Raw genomic sequence first — 18,600 nt, 5'->3', positions numbered from 1 at the left:
TGTCTACATCAAACAGCTGTCTGCTACACCTTAGCCCTTTTTCATAGCATGCTATTTGGATAGTGTAAGAATCTTCCAAATGATCAACTCTTGGCTTCTTTTTCCTAAACAGTGCATTTCTCAATGTATCTCTTTCTTCTCTCATTTTACTGTAAGCAGCAAAGAGAAATCTGGCTGTACCTTTCATACTTTGTCTGGAAATCTCCTAAGTCAAATTTCCAAGTTCTTCTTTTACAAGTTCTACTTTTCACCAAACAGTAGAGCATAATTCAGCCAAGTTTTCTGCCACTTTATGACAAGGATTGCCTTTTCTCTAGTGTCCAAGAATATGTTTCCCATTTATATCTGGGACTTCACCAGAAGCATCTTTATTGCTCATATTTCTAGAAACATTCTTTTAGAGGTAATATATATATGCCTTAACACAATAGAAGCTTTCTCCATAGCTCTCCATCCTTCTTTCTGAGCCCTAATCAGAAGCTCCTTAAACTTCAATATTTCTACCAACAATCTCTTCAAGGCAACCCAGGCTTTTTCTGACATGCACCTAAAAATTCTCCCAGCCTCTACCCACTACCCAGTTCCAAAGCCACTTCCACATTTTTAGGTGTCTGCTACAGCAGCATCTCACTTCCCAGTACTATCATGTTTATTAGTTTCCCAGGGCTGCCATAACAAAAGACCACAAACTAGGTGGCTTATAACAACAGAAATTTACTCTCTCACAATTCTAGAAGCTTGAAGCGTATAATCAAGGTGTTGGCAGGGCTGCGCTCTGTCTGAAGGCTCTAGGAAAAGACACTTTCTTGCCTCTTCCAGCTTCTGATGATTGCCAGCAATTCTTAGTGTTCCTAGGCTTGAAGATGCATCACTCCAATCTCTGTCTCCATCCTCCATGGCCACATTCTGAGGTGCTGGGTGGATATGAATATCCAACACATTTCAATCTGGTATAGTCTTTTTCTGCCACCTTCCTATTTCTGTTTTAACTCACTGTCTCCAAGTCCAAGCTGTTCAATTCCCTTTATAATGAAGAGAAAAATAAATGTTGGCAAGGGAAAGTATTCTGTTTAAAGTTAAGAAAACTACTTGTCAGAGTCAGTCCTACAGTTGCTTTAATTATATGTATAAGTACCCCTGGAGTTATTTGTTGTATGTTTGTTTGTTTAGGGTGTTTGCTGCAAGCACCCACTGGTTCCACACAATCTTTTCTGGATTCTGTTAGCTAGTATTCTATTCAGGAATTTTACATCTATGTTCATGAGTGAAATTGGCCTGTAATTTCTCTTTTTTGTTTCTTTCTTTGTCTGCTTTGGTTATACTCGCTTCATAGACTTAGGGAGTATTTCCTCTTTTTCTAGTCTCTGGAAGAGTTTGAACAAGATTGGAATAATCTATTCAATGACAGTTTGGTAGAATTTTTCTGAACAATTCTTTGGGTTCATTGTTTACTTTGTGGAAAAAAAATTAAATTATTGATTGGGTTTGACATTAGAAAATCCATAAACATAATTGATCATGTGAACAGAACAACAACAACAACAACAAAAACCCACATCTCAGTAAGTGTAGAAAAAAAGCATTTAGGCTGGACACGGTGGCTCACGCCTATAATCCCAGAACTTTGGGAGGCCAAGGCGGGCAGATCACAAGGTCAGGAGTTCAAGACCAGCCTGACCAACATGGTTAAACCCCATCTCTACTAAATATACAAAAATTAGCCAGGCATGGTGGTGCACACCTTTAATCCCAGCTACTCAGAAGGCTGAGGCAGGAGAATTGCTTGAACCTGGGAGGCAAAGGTTGCAGTGGGCTAAGATGGCGCCACTGCTCTCCAGCCTGGGTAACAGAAAGAGACTCCATCTCAAAGAAAAAAAGCATTTAATAAAATTCAACATCTGATTATGTTTCAACATCTATTCATAAGCACTAAAACATTACCAAAGCTAATGTTTTTTTAAAACATCAAACCTGAGCATAGTGGCACATGCCTGTAGTCCCAGCTGCTAGGGAGGCTGAAGTAGAAGGATCACTTAAGCCCAGGAGTTCAAGGCTGCAGTGAGCTATGATGGCACCACTACACTCCAGCTTTGGCAACAGAGTGAGGGTCTCGCTATAGTAAAAAGAAAACAGAAAAAAAAAAAAAGAAAGAAAGAAAAATATCATTCTCAGTAGTGAAACTTAGCTGTTTTTTAAAAAATCAGAATATGACAAGCATGCCCAACATTAATACTTTTACTCAATATTATATTTGAGGTCTTACTCAACCCAGCAAGGCCTAGCATTGGAAGAGGAGAAGTTTCCACATATTCACATTCACAGACGATAAGACTGTCTAGAACACCCAAAACAATAGACAAATTATTGGAAACAATGAGAGAGTTTGGCAAAATGGCTCGCTCTCTCTCCTTCTCTCTCTCTCTATATATATACGAAACAATCCCTTCCCTTCCATATATATATATATAAAAAAATGTAATTTCTACACCCCCCAAAAAATAATTCAAAAATATAATGTTAAAGTCTTTATTATACAACTTTTCAAACATACACAAAAATTGGGAGAATAGCATAATGAACTCTCACATACCCATTACCCAGCTTCGCTTCAACAATTATCAACACTTGGCCATTCTTCTTTCATCTCCCCCAACTTTTTAAATGAACTACTTAAAATTAAAAATAGTGACATTGTGTCATATAAACTATTTTAAACATATGTCATGTCACCTTATCAGTAAATGCATATAAGTTTCTAATGAAGGCTTTTCATTTTTATCATAATGAACACAATTTTAGCATATAACCTAATCAAATTAACTCTAATACCTTAATATCATCTAATATCCAGTACAAATTAAAATGTATCAAAGTGCTTCAAAAATATATTTTACACTGGTTTGATAAGCCATAATTTTGCTTTTTTACCATTTATTATAGCAATAAAAGAAGGAGGTGTGAGACCTATATGAAGGAAACTGTAAAACTTTACTGAAATTCTTTAAAGAAGAAAATAAATGAAGAGATATGCCCTGTTCAATGATGACAGGACTCAATATCTTTAAAATCACAATAGTGACCTATAAATTCAGTGTAAGTCTCATCAGCATTCAAATGGGGTTTTCAAAGAACCTGAGCCTCTGACTCCAAAATTTATATGGGAGATCAATATCTCAAGAAAATCAAAGAAGAATATAGTGGAAGATTTACCCTACCAGATAACAAAACTTATTATAAAGAGTATTAAGATAGTATGGTATAGGAGAAGGAATCTATAGATCATAGATCAATCAGTGGAATGAAATAGAGTCCAAAAACAGAGTTATGAATATATGGAAGCTTGATGCGGCACTGCAACTCTCTTCTTAAATGAGGAAACACTTACTAGGTGGTACAAGGACTATTTGTTATTCTCCTGGGGAAAAAATAAAAGAAATTGAATATCACACTATAACCCAAAATCAAGTCCATAAAGATTAAAAACTTAAATGGTAAAAGCAAAAATTTGAACTTTTAGAAGAAAATATAATATCTTTACAACCTTGAGGTAAGGGAGAATTCATAAATAAACTCTTGATTAAAGGATGTACAAATTTAACTATATTTGTACTATAAAAGATATTCAGACATCTTTTCATTGGGGAAGTAAAAAAACAAACTACAAACTTGGAGAAGGTATTTTTGAACACATACAACTGATACAAGATTAATATCCAAAATAGATACAAAATGCCTACAAATCAGCAGGAAAAGATAAACAACATAACATAAAAATGGGCAAAAGAAAAATAAGCATTTTACCACAATTTAAGACTGTCTTTCCTACCCTCTTCAGTGCCTCTTTCAGAGATATGAAGTTAAAAACCAGGTACTGTGATCACTCACCTGATTTTTGGTTCTTATGGAGGCGCTTTTTTCTGTAAATAGTTGTTAAATTTGGTGTTTTTGTGGGGAGAATAATCAGTGGAAGCATCTGTTGCCTCCTCCAAATATTTTAAAATTAAGGTATGCACATTGGTTTTTTAGACATAATGCTATTGCACAGTTAGTAGACTGCAGTATAATGTAAACATAACTTTTATGTGCAATGAGAAACAAAAACAGTCATGTGATTTCCCTGTATTGTAACATTTGCTTTATTGTGGTGATCTGGAACCAAACTTACAATATCTCTGAGGCATGCCTGTACTTAAAAATGGTTAATACAGAGCCTGGGCAAGATAGTCTTTATAAAAAATAAAAACATCACCCAAGTGGGTCTTAAATTGCTGACACCACCCCTTTCCCATCTCTTGCACAGAGAGAGAATCTGTGTGCTTAGGGGTCAGGAAGAGCACAGCAATTGTAGGATGTTGCATTGGAACTCAGTGCTGTCAACACTGTGCAGAACTCAGCTGACACCCACAGAGGCAGCACTGAGATGAGCCCTAGCCAGAGGGAAATCATCCATCCCAGGGGTCAGAACCTGAGTTTCCGCAAGCCTCATCTCCATGGGCTAAAGTGCCCTGGGGTTCTAAGTAAACTTGAAAGGCAGTCTAGGCCACAAGGACTGTAACTTCTAGGCAAGTCATAGTGCTGTGCTGGGCTTGGAGCCAGTGGACATGGAGGGACATGCAACCTAGTGAGACACAGCCAAGGTAGCTAAGGGAATGCTTGCACCACCACTCCCCCTATCCTAGGCAGCATAGTTTGCAGCTTCAAAAGTGAGCCCTTCTTTTGTCTGAGGAGAGGAAAGGGAAGAGTAAAGACAACCTTGTCCCGTGACTTGGATATCAGCTCAGTCTCAGTAAGACAGGGTACTGGGCAGAGTCCTAAGGCATCTAGCTCCCAGACAGTATTTCTAGACACACCCTGGGAAGAGGGGAACCCCCTGCCTTGAAGAGAAGGACTCAGGCCTGGCATGATTCACCACCTGCTGACTAAAGAGCCTTTGGGCCCTGAATAATCAGCAGCAGCAACCAGGTAGAACACACCATGGGCCTTGGGTGAGACTCTCAGATGTGCTGACTTGCGGTGTGACCCAGCACATTCACAGCCGTTATGACAAAAAGGAGAGACTCCTTCTGCTTGAGGAAAGCAGAGGGAAGAGTAACAGGGACTTCGTCTTGCAGCTTAGATACCAGCTCAACCACAGTGGGGTAGAGCACCAAGTGGTAGGCTCATGGGATTCCTGATTCCAGGCCTTGGTGTTTGGCAGGTGTTGTTAGACCTACCCTGGGACAGAAGGGAACCCACTTCCCTAAAGGGTGAGTCCCAGGCCTGGCAGCATTCACCACAGCTGACTGAAGAGCCTTTGGGCCTTAAGGGAACATCAATGATAGTGTGGGAGTACTCCTCATGGGCTTGTGCTGGTGGTGACTGAGGGGAGAGGCTCCTGTGCCTGGGGAAAGGAGAGGGAAGAGTAGGAAGGATTATGTCTTGTGGTTTGGGTGCCAGCTCAGCTATAGTAGAATAGAACACCAGGTACCTATCTCGAGTTTCCAACCTCAGACCCTGGCTCTGAGACAGCATTTCTGGACCTACCTAGGGTCTAAGGGAACTCATTGCCCTGAAGAGAGGGACACAGCCTAACTGGCTTTGCCATCTGCTGACTATAGAGCCCCAGGGCCTTGAGCAAACATAGCCAGGGAGTAGGTACAATGGGCCTTGGGTGAGACCTAGTGTTATGTTGGCTTTAGGTCTGACCTAGTGCAGTGCCAGTGGTGGTGATCACAGTCGTGCTTGTATCACCCCTCCCCTAGATCCAGGCAGCTCAGCACAGAGAGAGCAACTGTGTTTGTTTGGGAGGAAGTCAAAGAACAAGAGTGTCTACATGATAATCCAGAAAATTCTTCCAGATTTTATCCAAGATCACCAACATTGTCCCTCTGTGACTATGCAAGAACCACATTGTTACTGGGCTTGGGGTCCTCTCTAATGCAGATATGGTTGCAGTGACCAAAAAGTTAGATCACAATATTCAAGTCTCTTTGAATACCTGGAAAGCCTTCCAGGGGTGGGTACAAGCAAGCCTAGACTGCTAATACTACAATAAATACCTAACTCTTCAATGCTCAGAAACCAACAAACATTTACAAGAATCAAGGAAAACATGGCCTTACCAAACAAACTAAATAAGGCACCAGGGTCCAATCCTGGAAAGACAGAGATATGTGATCCTTCAGACAGAGAATTCAAAATAGTGTGTTTAAGAAACAAAGTTCAAGATGAATTCAAGAGACGGAATTCAGAATCCTATCAGATAAAATTAACAAATAAATTTAAATAATTAAAAAGAATCAAGCAGAAATTTTGGAGTTTAAAAATGCAATTGACATATTGTAGAATGAATCAGAGTCTCTTAATAGCAGAACTGATCAAGCAGAAGGAAGAATTGGTGAGCCTGAAGACAGGTTATTTGAAAATGCATAGCCAAAAGAGACAAAAAAGAAAAGAATATAAAAGGATGAAGCATACCTACAAGACCTAGGACATAGCCTTAACAGTGCAAATCAAAGAGTTATTGAATTTAAAGAGGAGGCAGAGACAGAAATAAGGCTAGAAAGTTTATTCAAAGGAATAATAACAGAGAACTTTCCAAACCTAGAAAAAGATATTAATATTCAAGTATAAGATGATTGTAGAACAACAAGCAGATTTAACACAAGACTCCTAAAGGGATTTAATAATCAAACTCCCAAAGGTCAAGGATAAAGAAAAGATCCTAAAAGCAGAAGAAAAAAGAGGAAAGAAAGACAGAAAGAAAGACAGAAAGAAAGAAAGAGGCAGGGAGGGAGGGAAGGAAGGAAGGAAGGAAGGAAGGAAGGAAGGAAGGACAGAAGGAAGGAAGGAAAAAAAAGAAAGAGGGAAAAAAAGAAAGAACAGAGTTCCAATATTCCTGGCAGCAGACTTTTCAGTGGAAACCTTACAGGCCAGCAGAAAGTGGGATGACATATTTAACGTGGTGAAGGAAAAAAGCCTTTTACTCTAGATTAGTATATCTGGCAAAAATATCCTTCAAACATGAAGGAGAAATAAAGACTTTCTTAGACAAACTGAAACTGAGGGGTTTCATCAACAACAGACTTGCCCTCCAAGAAATGCTAAAGAAAGTTCTTCAATCTGAAAAAAAAAGGATGTTAATGAGTTGTAAGAAGTCACCTGAGGCCACACGCGGTGGCTCATGCCTGTAATCCCAGCACTTTGGGAGGCCAAGGCGGGAGGATCACCTGAGGTCAGGAGTTCGAGACCAGCCTGATTAACATGGTGAAACCTCATCTCTACTTAAAATACAAAAAGTAGCCAGGCGTGGTGGCAGGCATCTGTAATCCCAGCTACTCGGGAGGTTGAGGCAGGAAAATTGCTTGAACCCAGGAAGTGGAGGTTGCAGTGAGCCAAGATTGCGCCATTGCACTCCAGCCTGGGGAACAAGAGTGAGACTTCATCTGAAAAAAAAAAAGAAATCATCTGAAGGTACAAAACTCACTGGTAATAGTAAGTACACAGAAAAACACAGAATATTATAACAGGGTCATTGTGATGTATAAAATACTCATATCTTTTTTTTTTTTTTCCCACTGAATGAGTGTCTTTTTATTCTCTTGGTAATCTCTTGCAGTTAACTACTTCCGTTGTAGGTGATGAAATGGGTAAGGCTCCACACTTCAGATGTTGGCACTGCTATGAGCATGGTCTTTCCCTTTATTGCAACTCACAATCAAAACCTTTGATTCATTTTTATATTCCAGTCCCAGAAGTAGTCAACACTGTAGAAGTTAATTGATGAGTAGTAGCCTACAACCAGGCTCTAGCTCCTCCAGGAACACTACAGGATGAATTTGGTTTAACTATGCATTAAACTAAAAGGCATTCTCTCAAATGAGTTTAAATGTATTTTATTTTTAGACAACCTACATGACACGTTTTTCTTAAAACAATGCCTCCACTCCAAATAAATCATGGTCAAAATAAGTGAAGAGCTCAAGATGACATCAGTCCCATTTGTCTTAAGTCCTGGTGTTGTGTGGATGGCAAGCAGAAGCCAGTTATGATGACAGGTGATAGATCCAAAATAACTGCCAAATTTGCTAACATTTTTCCATTTCTAAACCATCCTTAAAGAAAATCACATATGAGGTCACACCATCCTCATGGTAGTCCAATAGAGCAACCATGCCATCTGGATCCATGTTTTCACTAGTAAAGAACTGGGAGTTTTTGAAATTAGCAAGGCTGTGCTTGATTTGTTCTGCAGCCCCTGTCATAAAAGGTTTTACTCTTTCTGGTCTCTATTCTTCAAGTTTGCCTTTGATTGATTTCATGTAATCTTTGATGTATTTCTCTCAGGCTTCTTTTGTGAAACTTGTCTCCTGCAGGTGATGGTTCATGACAATATCGACACCAGTGATTACTGCGCTTTAGGTACCTTCGCCCTCCCTGCCTTCAGCGGAGGCATTTCCACCAATAAGCGAGTCATCAATGTTACCTTGTGTCCTACTGACCATCTTCCCCTCCACCTCCAGGCATAGCTCGGATCTTGTAGTTGTCGGAGAACATCTCATCGTAGCTGACGAGGTCCGGGTAGATAATCATGATGGCAAATGAAGGGAGAGGAGGGAGGCGCTAGCTTAGCAGGAGCCAGAAACTCAGAGTAAGCGCGGTGCAGCCAGGGCGGTGCTGGGAGGGGAGGGGGGAGCGGGCGGAAAAAGCTAAAATATTCATATCTTAAGTAGAAAGACTAAAAGATGAACTGATCAAAAACAATAATTACAACAACTTTAGAAGATATAGTACAATGAGGTATAAATAGGAACAACAACAAAAATTTTTTAAAGGAGGAACAAAGTTAAAGTGTGGAGTTTTTCTTAGTTTTGTTTATTTGTGCAATCCATGTTAAGCTATCATCAGTTTAAAATAATGGGTTATAAGATATTATTTGCAAGCCTCATGGTAACCTCAAATCGAAAAATATACGATGAATACACAAAAAGTGAAAAGCAAGAAATTAAATCATACCACCAGAGAAAATCAGCTTCACTAAAAGGAAGACATGAAGAAGGAAAAAAAAAGGAGGAAAAGACCAGAAAACAAATAACAAAATGGCAGGAATAAGTCCTTACTTGTCAATAACATTGATAGTAAATGGACTAAACTCTCCAATCAAAAGAAATAGAGTGGCTGAATGGATTTAAAAAACAAAACTCAACAATTTGCCTATAAGAAACACACTTCACACATATAAAGACACATACCGACTGAAAATAGAGAGTTTTCAAGACAAAAACTATAAAAAGAGACAAAGAAGGTCATTTTATAATAATAAAGGAGTCAATTCATCAAGAGGATATAACAGTTGTAAATATATGTGCATCCAACACTGGAACACCCAGACATACAAAGCAAATATCATTAGAGAGATAGATACCAATACAATAATAGCTGAAGACTTCAACATGTCCACTTTCAGCATTGCATAGATCATTCAAACAGAAAATCAACAAAGAAATATCAGACATAATATGCACTATAGACCAAATGGAACTAATACGCATTGACAGAACATTTTATCTAATGGCTGCAGAATATACATTCTTTTCCTCAGCACATGGGTCACTCTAAAGGACAGACCACATCTTAGGTCACAAAACAAGTCTTAAAACATTCAAAATTTAAAATAATATCAACTGCCTTCTCTAACTACAATGGAATAAAACTAGAAATCAGTAACAAGAGGAATTTTGGAAACTATACAAACACATGGAAATTGAACACTATGCAGCTGAATGAACAGTTGGCCAATAAGGAGATTAAGAAGGAAACTGAAAAATTTCTTCAAACAAATGATAATGGAAACACAACATACCAAAAACAATGGAATAAAACAAAAGCAGTATTAAGAAAAATGTAAACCTGTAAGCACCTACATCAGAAAAGTAGAAAAACTTCCAATAAACAACTTAGTGATGCATCTTAAAGAACTATAAAAGCGGCTGGGCGCAGTGGCTCACGCCTATAATCCCAGCACTTTGGAAGTCCAAGGCAGGTGGATCACGAGGTCAGGAGTTCGAGACCAGCCTGGCCAACATGGTGAAATCCTGTCTCTACTAAAAATACAAAAAATTAGCCGGGCATGGTGGCGCATGCCTCTAATCCCAGCTACTTGGGAGGCTGAGGCAGGAGAATCACTTGAATCTGGGAGGCAGAGGTTGCAGTGAGCAGAGATCGTGCCACTGCACTCCAGCCTGGGTGAAAGTGTGAGACTCCGTCTCAAAAAAAAAAAAAAAAAGAAAAAAGAACTATAAAAGCAAGAGCAAACCAAACCTGAAGCTAGAAGAAGAAAAGAAACAATAAAGATCAGGGCAGCACTAAGTGAAATTGAAATGAAGAAAGCAACACAAAAGATCAATGAAACAAAACGTTGATTTTTCGAAAGGATAAAATTGACAAACCTTTAGCCGACTAAGAAATAAAGAGAGAAGATTCAAATAAAATCAGCAGGGAAAAATGAGACATTATAATTAATACCACAGAAATTCAAAGGATCATTAAAGGCTACTGTGAGCAACTATATGTCAATAAATTGGAAAACCTAGAAGAAATGGACAAATTTCTAAACACATAAAACCTATTAATATTGAATCATAAAGAAATCCAAAACCTGAACAGAACAGTAACAAGTAATGAAATCAAAGCCATAATAAAAAATCTTCCACCAAAGAAAAGCCTGGGATCTGATGGCTTCACTGTTAAATTTTACCAAACATTTAAAGAAGAACTGATACCAATCCTACTCAAACTATTTCAAGGCCGGGCGCAGTGGCTCAAGCCTGTAATCCCAGCACTTTGGGAGGCCGAGACGGGCGGATCACAAGGTCAGGAGATCGAGACCATCCTGGCTAACACGGTGAAACCCCGTCTCTACTAAAAAATACCAAAAACTAGCCGGGCGAGGTGGCAGGCGCCTGTAGTCCCAGCTACTCGGGAGGCTGAGGCAGGAGAATGGCGTAAACCCGGAAGGCGGAGCTTGCAGTGAGCTGAGATCCGGCCACTGCACTCCAGCCTGGGCAACAGAGCCAGACTCCGTCTCAAAAAAAAAAAAAAAAAAAAAAACTATTCCAAAAAACAGAGGAGGAGGGAATACTTTTGAACTCATTCTACAAGGCCAGTATTACCCTGATACCAAAAAGAAAAACACATCAAAAAAAGAAAACTACAGACCAATATCCCTGATGAACATTGATGCAAAAATCCTCAACAAAATTACTAGTAAACCGAATTCAAGAAGACATTAAAAGATCATTCATCATGACCGAGTGGGATTCATCCCAGGGATGAAAGAATGGTTCAACATATGCAAATCAATGTGATACATCATTATCAACAGAATGAAGGACAAAAAGCATATGATCATTTCAACTGACGCTGAAAAAGCATTTGGTAACATTCAACATCCTTTTATGATAAAATCCCTCAAAAAACTGGATATAGAAGGAACTTACCTCAACATAATAAATACCATATATATGACAGACCCACAGCTGACATCACAGTGCATTGGGAAAAACTGAGAGACTTTCCTCTAAGATTTGGAACACTACAAAGATGCCCACTTTCACCACTGTTATTCAACATAGTACTGGAAGTCCTAGGTAGAACAATAAGAAAAAGAAATAAAGAGTATCCAAACTGGAATAGAAGAAGTCAAATAATCCTTGTTTACAAATATGATCTTATATTTTGAAAACTCTAAAGACTACCAAAAACCTTTTAGAACAGATAAACAAATTCAGTAATGTTGGCTGGGTGCAGTTGCTCATGTCTGTAATCTGAACATTTTAGAGGCCAAAACAGAAGGATTGCTTGAGCCCAGGAGTTTAGGATCAGCCTAGGCAACATAGGGAGACTCCATCTCCAAAAAAAAAAAAAAAAAAAAAAAAAAAAAAATTAGCTTGGCATGATGGTGCATGCCTGTGGTCCCAGCTACTCAGGAGGCTGAGGTGGAAGGATTGCTTGGGCCCAGGAGATTGAGGCTGCAGTGAGCCCTGATGATACCACTGCACTACAGCCTGGGTGCAAAGTGAGACCCTGTTTCAAAAAACAAAACTCAGTAAAGTTACAGGATACAAAATCAACATACAAAAATCAGAAGCATTTATATATGCCAGCAGTGAACAATCTGAAAAAGAATTCAGGAAAGTAATCCCATTAGCCCATTTATAATAGCTACAAATAAAATTAAATACCTAGGAATTAACCAAAGAAGTGAAAGATCTCTACAATGAAAACCAGAAAACATTGATGAAAGAAATTGAAGAGAACACAAAAAAATGGAAAGAGAGTCCATGTTTATGGATTGCAAGAATCAATATTGTTAAAAGGTCCATACTACCCAAGGCAGTCTGCAGATTCAGTGCAATCCCTATCAAAATACCAATGACATTCTTCATAGAAGTAGAAAAAAACAATATTCAAATTTATACAGATCCACAAAATACCCAAAATAGCCAAAGCTATCCTGAGCAAAAAGAATAAGACTGGAGAAATCACATTACCTGACTTTGAATTATACTACAGAGCAATAGTAACCAAAACAGCATGGCAGTGGCATAAAAACAGACATAGACCAGTGGAACAGAATGGAGAACCCAGAAATAAATGCATACATCTATAGTGAACTCATTTTTGACTAAGGTGCCAAGAACACATATTGGGGAAAGGACACCATCTTTAATAAATGTGCTGGGAAAACTGAATATCCATATGCAGAAGAGTGAAACTAGACCCCTATCTTTTATCATATACAAAAGTCAAGTCAAAATGGATTAAAGACTTAAATCTAACACTTCAAACTATGAAACTACTAAAAGAAAACATTGGAGAAACTCTCCAGGTCATTGGACTGGGCAAAGATTTCTTGAGTAATACCCCAGAAGCACAAATAGCCCAAGCAAAAAATGGGCAAATGGGATCACATCAAGTTAAAAAGCTTCTGCACAACAAAGGAAACAATCAACAATGTGTAGAGACAATCCACAGAAGGGGAGAACATATTTACAAACTATTCATCTGACAAAAGATTAAAAACCAGAATATATCCAGAGCTCAAACAAATCAAAAGGAAAAAAAAATCCAATAATCTGATTTAAAAATGGGCAAAAGATCTAAATAGACATTTCTCAAAAGAAGACATACAAATGTCAAACAGAGGAGGGCACAGTGGGTCATACCTGTAATCCCAGCACTTTGGGAGGCCGAGGCGGGCAGAACACTTGAGGTCAGGAGTTCAAGACCAGCCTGGCCAACATAGTGAAACCCTGTCTCTACTAAAACTACAAAAATTAGCCAGTCATGGTGGCAGGCGCCTGTAATCCCAGCTTCTCAGGAGGCTGAGACATAAGAATCGCTTGAATCCAGGAGGCAGAGGTTGCAGTGAGCTGGGATCCTGCCATTGCACTCCAGCCTGGGTGACAGAGTGAGACTCTGTCTCAAAGAACCAAATGGTTAATAGACATGTGAAAAGGTTCTTGACATAAATGATCATCAGAGAAATGTAAAAAACATTTTCTTTGCTCATCCAAAACTACAGTGAAATATCGTCTCATCTCAGCTAAACTGGCTTTTTTCCAAAAGACAGGCAATAACAAATGCCAACAAGGATATAGAGAAAAGGGAACCCTCATACACTTTTAGTGGGAATGTAAATTAGTACGACCACTATGAAGAACAGTTTGGAGGTTCCTCAAACAACTAAAAATATAGTTGTCATATGATCCAGCAATCCCACTGCTAGGTATATACCCTAATGAAAGCAAATCACTATATTGAGGAGATATCTGCATTCCCATGCTTATTGTAGCACTGTCCACAATAGCCAAAATTTGGAAACAACCTAAGTGTACATCAGCAGATGAATGGATAAAGAAAACACGGTGCATATACACAATAGAGTACTATTCAGCCATAAAAAAAACGTATGAGAGCTTATCATTTGCAATAACATAGATGGAAATGGAGATCATTATGTTAAGTGAAATAAACCAGGCACAAAAAGACAAACTTTTCATATTCTCACTTATGTGGGAGCTAAAAATTAAAACAATTGAACACATGGAGATAGTAGAATGATAGTTACTAGAGGCCGAGAAGGGAAGTAAGTGGGGGATGTTTAATGGGTACAAAAAATAATTAGAAAGAATGAATAAAACCTATTATTTGAAAACACAACAGAGTGACTATAGTCAATAACAATCTAATTGTACATTTAAAAATAACTAAAAGAGTATAATTGGATTGTTTGTAACACAAAAGATAAATGTTTGAAGTGACTGATACCCCATTTAACCTGATATGATTATTATGCCTTGAGTGACTGTATCAAAATATCTCATAAACCCAATATATACACCGCAATGTATCCCAAAAATTAAAAATTCAAACAATTTAAATATTAAAAATAGATATTTTGTTGCTAAAAAATGCTACCAGTCATCAGAATCTTCAGCAACTTGTCATCTTTTTGCAGTTGGAGGATCTTGCCTCAATGATATTAAGGGCTGCTAACTGGTAATGGTTGCTGAAGGTTGGGGTGGCTATGGCAATTTCTTAAGAGAAGATAAAATGAAGTTTGCCACATAAATTGACTGTTCCTTTCACAAAAGATTTCTCTGTAGCATGCGACGCTGTTTGAAAGCATTTTACCCACAGAACTTTCAAAATTAGAGTCTATTTGGGTGTTAATGGCAAAACAAACAAACAAAAAAATAGAGCCTATGCTCTCAAGCTCTGCTACTGCTTTATCACCTGTGTTTATGTAACATTCTAAATTCTTTGTTGTCATTTCAACAATTTTTACAGCATCTTCACCAGGAGTAGGTTCCATCTGAAAAAAAATTTTTTTTTTTTGCTCCATAAGAAGTAACTCCTCATTCATTCAAGTTGGTTTTTCTGTTTGTTTGTTTGTTTTCAGAGACAGGGTCTCTGTCACCCAAGCTGTAGTGGAGTGCAGTGACATGATTACAGCTCACCACAGCCTCAAATTCCTAGGCTTAAGCAATCCTCTCATCTCAGCCTCCCAAGTAGCTAGGACTACAGGTGCACCCCACAACATCCAGCTAATTTTTTAATTGTATCTTTTGTACAGATGGATTTTCACTGTGTTGCCCAGGCTGGTCTCAAACTCCTGGCCTCAAGCAATCCTGCTGCCTCAGCCTCCCAAAGTGCTGGGGAGCCACCACACCCAGCCTCTGTTCAAGTTGTATCATGAGATTGCAGCAATTCAATCACGTTTTCAGGCTCCACTCTAGTTTTCTTGCTGTTTCCACCATGTATGCAGTTACTTCTTCCAGTGAAGTCCTGAATCTCTCAAAGTCATCCATGAGGGATGGAATCAGCTTCTTCTAAATTCCTACTAATGTTGATATTTTGACCTTCTCCCATGAATTTTAATGGCATCTAGAATGGTGAATTCTTCCAGAAGACTGTCAATTTACTTCGCCAAAGTCCATCAAAAGAATCACTATCGCCGGGCGCGGTGGCTCAAGCCTGTAATCCCAGCACTTTGGGAGGCCGAGACGGGCGGATCACGAGGTCAGGAAATCGAGACCATTCTGACCAATACGGTAAAACCCCGTCTCTACTAAAAAATACAAAAAACTAGCCGGGCAAAGTGGCGGGCCCTTGTAGTCCCAGCTACTCGGGAGGCTGAGGCAGGAGAATGGCGTAAAACCCGGGAGGCGGAGCTTGTAGTGAGCTGAGATCCGGCCACTGCACTCTAGCCTGGGCGACAGAGGGAGACTCCGTCTCAAAAAAAAAAGAATCACTATCTATGGCAGCTGTAGCCTTATGTAATGTATTTCTTAAATAATAAGACTTGAAAGTTGAAAGTACTCCCTGATCCATCTACAGAATGGATGTTGTGTTCACAGGCACGAAAACATCATCAATTTCTTTGTACATCTCCAGCAGAGCTCTTGAGTATCCAGGTACAATGTCAACGAGCAGTAATATTTTGAAAGGCATCTTTTTTTGCTGATAAATGGGTCTCAACAGTAGGCTTAAAATATTCAGTAAGTCATGCTATAAACAGATGTGCCATAATCCAAGCTTTGTTATTCCATTTATAGAACACAGACAGAATAGATTTATCATCCTTAAGGGCCCTAAGATTTTCAGAGTGGTAAATAAGCACCGGCTTCAACTTAAAGGCGCCAGCTGCCTTAGCCCATAACAAGAAAGTCAATCTATCTTTCGAAGCCAGACATTGACTTCTCTCTAGGTATGAAAGTTCTAGACAGCAGCATCTTCCAGTAGAAAGCTACTTCATCTACAATGATAACGTATTGTTTAGTGTAGCCACCTTGATCAATTATCTCAGTTATATCTTCTAGATCAGTAGTCCCCAACCTTTTTGACACCAGGGACTGGTTTCATGGAAGACAATTTTTCCGAGGACTGAGGGGTGGCGGTGGAGGGGCATGGTGGGGGCCGGGCAGGGAAATGATTTGGGGATGAAATTGTTCCACTTCAGATCATCAGGCATTAGGGCATTAGAGTCTCATCCTAGATCCCTCATATGTGCAGTTCACAATAGGGTTTGCGCTCCTGTGAAAATCTAATGCTGCTGCTGATCTGACAGGAGGCGGAGCTTAAGCAATTCTCACTCCCCGCCCATCCCCACCCAGCCGCCACCCCGCCCCCTACCTTCTCGGCTGTGCTCCCTTGCGCCTTACAGGCCAGGGACCAGTACCTGTCCAAGGGCCGGAGGTTGGGGACCCCTGTTCTAGATAACTTGCTGTAGCTTCCACATCAGCATTTGCTGCTTCACCTTACACTTCTTTCTATATTATGAAGACAGCTTCTTTCCTTAAACTTCATGAACCAACCTCTGCTAGCTTCTAATTTGTCTTCTGCAACTTCCTCAGCTCTCTCAGCCTTCACAAAATTGAAGAGAGTTAGGGCTTTGGTCTGGATTCAGCTTTGGCTTAAGGGAATGTTGTGGCTGGTTTGATCTTCTATCCAGAACACTCAAACGCTCTTCATATTGGCGGTAAGGCTGTTTCACCTTCTTATCATTCATGTGTTCACTGGAGTAGCACTTTTAATTTCCTTCGAAAACTTCTCCTTTGCATCCACAACTTGGCTGTCTGCTGCAAGGGGGCCTATCTCAGCTTTCAACATGTCTTCTGCACTAAGCTAAATCATTTCTAGCTTTTGATTTAAAGTGAGAGATATGCAACTTTTCCTTCACTTGAACGCCTAGAAACCATTGTAGAGTTCTTAACTGGCCTCATTTCAGTATTACTGTGTAAGGGAACAGATAGGTCCAAGGAGAGGGAGAGAGATGGCAGAACAGCCTGTCGGTGGGGCAGTCAGAACACACATTTATTGATTGATTGCTGTCTTCTATGGGTGTGGTTTGTGGTGCCCCAAAACAATTACAATGGTGATTTCAACTTATCACGGATTATAGATCACCATAGCAGATTTATGAGAAGAAAAATAATAAACGCAATCATATTGGTAGTGTTCTAGTCCTAGACACATTCATGCATGTTCATTTTATTGATAAGCACCATAACTTCAATTTCATATGCATAAAAATGTTCAAAAAAGTGTACATTCTCTTTTAGTACTGTAGTGAGTCAACACTCCTCAACAAAAACTGGATTTCCTGAAAAACAGGTTAAGGTAGCGAGTGGGGGGGGGTGCTTTTCAGAATGCCAAAGGTCAACATGTATCATCTTCTGTAAGTAAAATGTATGTATATGCATATCTTTCTTTCAGTTTAAGACAAGGGGGTGTCGTGGGGAATTATCGTGTAAAACTACACCACTACCTTAACCATAAAAATCAATTATGTGCTTTTCTTTGGTTTGTTGGTCAAAGAAAAAATTACAACTCGGAAAACTTTCTTGGAGATGCCTATGCTCAGTGTATCCCAACTTTAGGCATATCGGGTACAATATTGATTTACAAAAAGTTCCTCTAATCAATGCTGAGCTAATAACTTACCGTGGAAAGAGTAATTGATCACAGCCATCCCTCCAACTGGAGTCAACTTTCATGACTGTTCTGATTTCCTTTATTTTGGGGCAGTTCATCCAAACTTCTAATTAAACGGCAACTACCTCACTTTTGATAAGTGGTTTACAAGAAACAGCAACAACAAAGCAGTTGCGGAGGAAAGAAAAGAAACACAGTTAAAAAAAAAACGGAAAAGAAATCTCCCAGGAGAAAGGGATGTGGAGGCTGAAAATATGGACAATTTCCACACTAAGACTTCCAAAAGAATATGCAAGATGGGAGCAAAACTTTCAAGGGCTCTTTTTCAGTGTAATGCTAGCGACGAAGTTCAGCTTGAAAAGCTCAGGGCTTAAAAAAAACAACAAAAAAGACAATACGCAGAATCGTTTGGCTTCAGCAAAACCCACCGCAAAGATGGCGGTGGGACGAAGCCCCTTCTCCGGGCGCCGAAGCCTCTCGCCTCACATTTCCCACAAACCCTTCTCCGCGCCCCGCTCGCCGAAACCTGCCCGGCCGGTGCCCGGCCACTGCGCACGCGCAGAACGACGTCACGTGCACTCCCAGGGCTTGGCGGAGCTGGCAGGAGGGGCCTTGCCAGCT

The 18,600-nt window shown here is 39.5% G+C and overlaps 1 long non-coding RNA gene and 1 pseudogene across 2 annotated transcripts; both read right to left on the bottom strand.

The window, feature by feature from the left end:
• Positions 1 to 698: 698 nt before the first annotated feature.
• LOC105515899 lies at positions 699 to 18,368 on the bottom strand. Its single transcript, XR_001002411.1, has 2 exons — positions 17,989 to 18,368; positions 699 to 1,022 (listed from the first exon to the last, which is right to left on the bottom strand). It is a non-coding gene; the product is annotated as an uncharacterized LOC105515899 (long non-coding RNA).
• On the bottom strand, positions 7,554 to 8,571 carry LOC105515898 (annotated as a pseudogene). The gene has a single exon (XR_001002410.1). The product of XR_001002410.1 is annotated as a translationally-controlled tumor protein pseudogene (transcript).
• Positions 18,369 to 18,600: the final 232 nt, after the last annotated feature.

Source organism: Colobus angolensis, unplaced genomic scaffold (genome assembly GCF_000951035.1).
Source record: "Colobus angolensis palliatus isolate OR3802 unplaced genomic scaffold, Cang.pa_1.0 Scaffold270, whole genome shotgun sequence".
NCBI classification, from domain to species: Eukaryota; Metazoa; Chordata; class Mammalia; order Primates; family Cercopithecidae; genus Colobus; species Colobus angolensis.
This window is presented reverse-complemented; position numbering and strand designations above follow the sequence as displayed.